Source organism: Crocuta crocuta, unplaced genomic scaffold (genome assembly GCF_008692635.1).
Source record: "Crocuta crocuta isolate KB4526 unplaced genomic scaffold, BGI_CrCroc_1.0 scaffold1721, whole genome shotgun sequence".
Classification (NCBI taxonomy): Eukaryota; Metazoa; Chordata; class Mammalia; order Carnivora; family Hyaenidae; genus Crocuta; species Crocuta crocuta.
In genome coordinates this window covers 22,381-26,922 of record NW_027527577.1, presented here as the reverse complement: position 1 = coordinate 26,922, position 4,542 = coordinate 22,381, and the positions used below count along the sequence as shown (strand labels likewise).

General features: G+C 41.6%; 1 pseudogene; it reads left to right on the top strand.

The window, feature by feature from the left end:
- Positions 1 to 4,007: 4,007 nt before the first annotated feature.
- LOC144237214 (U6 spliceosomal RNA) lies at positions 4,008 to 4,105 on the top strand (annotated as a pseudogene).
- The last annotated feature ends 437 nt before the right edge of the window (positions 4,106 to 4,542 follow it).

Below are 4,542 nucleotides of genomic sequence, written 5' to 3'. Positions count from 1 at the left end.
CATTTTAATTGTCTTCAAGTGTCAGCATTATTTCTCAGTCAGCAAATAATCAGGCTGTAGACTTTTGGCATTTTCATCTACTTTAAAGTGCAACTACTCAGCTAATGAGATCACTATAGCCTAGTAGAAAGCTCGTTTGAAGTTAAATTTTTAAAGTTTATTTATTTATTATTATTATTGAAAGCAAGACAAAGAGAGATGGAGAGGGTCCCAAGCAGGCTCAGTGCTGCCAGCACAGAGCCCTATGCAGGGCTCAAACTCACAAACTGTGAGTTCATGACCTGAGCTGAAATCACGAGTCAGAAGCTCGACAGACTGAGCCACCCAGGTGCCTTTGAAGTAATTTTTCTTTTCATTTCAGTCAAGATTTTTTGTTTATTTGTTTTTCCCCTCTGTGCTGAAATATTACTACTCATTGTGTTTGATCAAGTCCAGTGCTGAATCTATAATTCCACTTCATGGCAAAATAATGTTTGTTTCTATCTTCACAATCTCCCAGAAGTAGCTATCCCCAGCCTCATGCCACTGAGAACTTTCTAACTTGAAAACTGTCAGCAAAATATCCCAAACCACTGGAGGACCAGTGGAAACATGGGAAACATGGGAGAGGGGTTGAAGGCCCTTCTCCTGGACCCAGGTTTTCCTGGTGACTCAGCTCCAGGTAACCCCATATTTGTTCCACATGGTCTGGAAGTGTGGGGGTGGGGGGCGTGGGAAGGTTCATTTGGACAGTGAGCAGAGGCCTCAACGAAGGCCCTGGGTGCGAATCCCAGTCCATTGGTCTTCTGAGCACACCTTCCATGAGCTCAGACCTGGCTGGGGACCCTGGTGGGAATGACACAGTGGCTAACTGCTTCTGGATGATGCCTCCAGTGTGGAGACTTGCTGGATCTAGGGCCTCCACGCAGTGCCCGGTCTCTGAGTGACTGCCTGGATCAACAGGTGCCTAAAGCATATTTCTTGGAACCCTGAAACAGGTGTTGATCTACATCCTGCTCCTGCCTAAGGGGCTATGGAGGAACCACTTTGTTGACGAAAGAAGAAAGAAAGGAACGAACGAAAGAAAGAAAGAAAGAAAGAAAGAAAGAAAGAAAGAAAGAAAGAAAGAAAGAAAGAAAGAAAGAAATGAAAGAAANGTCTCCTAGGCCCCCTCTGGCCAACCTAGTAGTCTTTTTAGCTTTAGCAAGCACCTTTAGCCCACATGGTTGATTAACCTTTCTTTTTTTTTATCTATAGATCCTGAATTCTTTCCTAGAAAGAACAAAGCACCTCTGCACAACTCCCAGGCACTAAGGAACCAGATCCCCTTGCTCCAAGCACTGAGATAACATCTGTAGCTGGCACCATTGAGTCTGCACATAATCAAGAAATGTTAGTTATTCTTGTACTCCTTTTATTGATTAACTCCCCTAAATGCCTTTAAAAACCCGTGGGCCAGTGGTGCCTGGGTGGCTCAGTCATTTAAGCATCTGATTCGGTTTCGGCTCAGGTCAAAAACATGGCTTCTGGGTTCCAGACCCGTATTGGGGTATGTGCTGACAGCACGGAGCCTGCTTGGGAGTCTCTCTCTCTTCCTCTCTCTCTCTACTTCTCCCCTGCTTGCTCACTATCTCTTTCTTTTAAAAATAAATAAACATTTAAAAAGAATCTGAAGCAGGCTCCAAGCCCTGAGCTGTCCGCACAGAGCCCAACGTAGGGCTTGAACATATGGATTGCGACTATATGACTTGACCTGAAGTCAGACGCTCAATCGACTGAGCCACCCAGGTACCCCTGAAATCATTTTAAACTTTGCCTCTCCCTTTCCATATCCTACTAGGTTGAGGAGCGTCTGCTTTATCTTCCGCTGTAATTTTGTTTTCTACTTGTTCTCTCTTCAACTGCAGTATCTTCTGTTACACAGATCAAAGAAAATACAGTAGAACCTTATTTGCCAAGCATAATTCATTCTGGAAACATGCTTGTAATCTAAAGCACTTGTATATCCAAGTGAATTTCCCCATATGAAATAATGGAAACTCAGATGATTCTTTCCACAGCCCCAAAATATTCATATAAAATGATTTCAATACTGTAATATATACAAAATAATAAAGAAAATATAAAATATAAAGAAAGATAAACAAATAACTTTCACTTACCTTTGAAAACCTTCGTGGCTGGCATGAGGGAGATGAGAGAGGAGGATTATTGTGTAGGACGACTTTCACTATCACTAACAGATCACTGCTATCTATTGGCTCAATGGAATCTTTTTCTTTTTGTGCAACTTTAACAAGGAACCTATCCAATGACATTTTCTTTTGCTTCCTTTTGAGGATTTTGCAGAAATGTGACATTGGGATTGTTGCTAAACAGATTCATCGCTTGCACTGCTACAGGCTTATTTTGGTGGTGCTTTTCTACAAAATTTTGTGCTGTTTCCCACATTTTACACATCTCCCTAATCTCATTTGAACTGAAGGATTCCCCCACCTTTTTCTCCTCCTCCTCCTCTGCAGACAAGATCTCTTCTCCATAACCTCTTGCTGTTGCTTGCAATGCAGCTGCATCAGTTTTTCAGTGGTCAGCCCCTAGCCATGTTTCTCCACCAGCTCTTGAATATCATCCTCACTCACCTCAAGTCCCATGGTCTTCCCCAAGGTCACAATTTCATTGACAACTGGTGGCTCCTGTTCATGAGCAAGCTCCTCTAAGTCATGTCTGAGAACAGTCAGGCCACAGTTTTCTCCCAGCAGAATTGAGGGTTTTCTTGGTGACTCCATCCCAGGTTTTATCAATGATCTTGAGGTAGTTCAAAATGTGGAAATGATTTTCCAAAACTCTCAGAGGGTAAAGTTTGTTCCTTTGGTCACCTAGAAGCATTGCTGATATAGTGTTTTGGTGTTTTAAAGTTCAAAATGACTTGCTGATCCATGGGCTAAAGGACTGGAGTGGTGTTGGGAGGAAGGAACCTACCTTAAAGAATTCGAATTCCTCCAGCAAGTCATCCTCAAAGCCTGAAGGATGAGCAGGAGCATTATCCAAAATCAGCAAGGCTTTGAGTGGCAGATTCTTTTCTAAAAGGTATTTCTTCACTGCAGGACTGAAGACCTCATTGATCCACTCACGGAACAAGATATGAGTGACCCATGCCTTGCTGTTGGACCTCCATATACATTTAACTGTCCTTCTGCACCTTGCATTCCTTGAAGGCTCATGGATTCTCACAATGGTACAGGAACAGGGGCTTGACTTTGAAATCCCTGCCTGCATTAGCACAAAACAAGAGTGTGAGATAGTCTTTCATGGGCTTGTAACCAGGCACTGCATTCTTTTCTTCTGTAATGTACCTTCTATTAGGCATCTTTTTCAAAAAAAAAAAAATAAGTAAAGCCCCATTTCATTGCAGTTAAAGACTTGCTCTGGCCAGTAACACTTGGAAAAGACGATCTTCTGGAACTCGGTAGCTAATGCCTCAGCTGCCTTAGCACATGAATTTGGAGCCTCTCTGTGCCTCACAACACTATAGATACCACCTCTCCTCTTAAAGTTATCAAGCCATTCCCTGCTGAACACAGAAATGACATGCTTAGCAATTTACTTACTTACTAAGTCAGTGTATAAAGCATTAGCCTTTTCACAGATTAAGTTCTCGGTCACAGTATCATCTGCTAGTTGCTTCTCATTTATTCAAACCAGAAGCAACTTTTCTACATCTTCCAGAACACATGGTGGTTGCTTTGATATTCTTGTGACCTCCTTTTGCTGTATCTAGCTCCCCTTAGTTTTTAATATTGTGCAAATGGTCAACATAATCTTCTTATAAAATCTTGTAATTTAGGCCACTCATATACTTTGTTCATACTTCTCGATGATTTCATTCTTAACTTCCACCATAATCATCTCCTTCTTCTTACCACCTTTTTTTTCAGCCTTTTTCTGCACAGGGGCCATTGTAAATATGCTCACATGGATGTTGACTACAGTACAGTATTAATAAACTGTATTTAATGCAACTGGCATGATTGCTTCAGCAGCACATATACTAAAATTGGAACGATACAGAGATTAGCATGGCCCCTGCATAAGGATGACATGCAAATTCGTGAAGTTCCATATTTTTAACTCTTTTGTTCAAAAAAAAAACAAAAAAAAATGTAACTAGCAATAAGGGAGCAAAGGAAAGGGTCTCTATCTGCAGGCAACTCGACCTAGAATGAAGCAGAGCATTCCTAAGCTTACTTTTATATGGAAAAGCAAAGGACTGTTGCTTTGAAGGGACAAAATACACAAGTGCCAGTTGTGGGCACTTTCCAACATTCTGAAAAATCACTGATTTCTGCCGAACACCACAGCCTGAGACTGAGTATCTGAGCATGGGAGACGAATACCCACAATCCCTCAAGATTGAAGAGAAAGATAGAAGAACCATTGGCTCAGCTGTGATCATGTGATGTTTGGCATGACTTGCTCTGTGTATTGAAAGACATTGCTTGTTTATCAAGTTAAAATTTATTAGAAATTTATGCTTGTCATGCGGAACACTTGCAGAACAAGTTA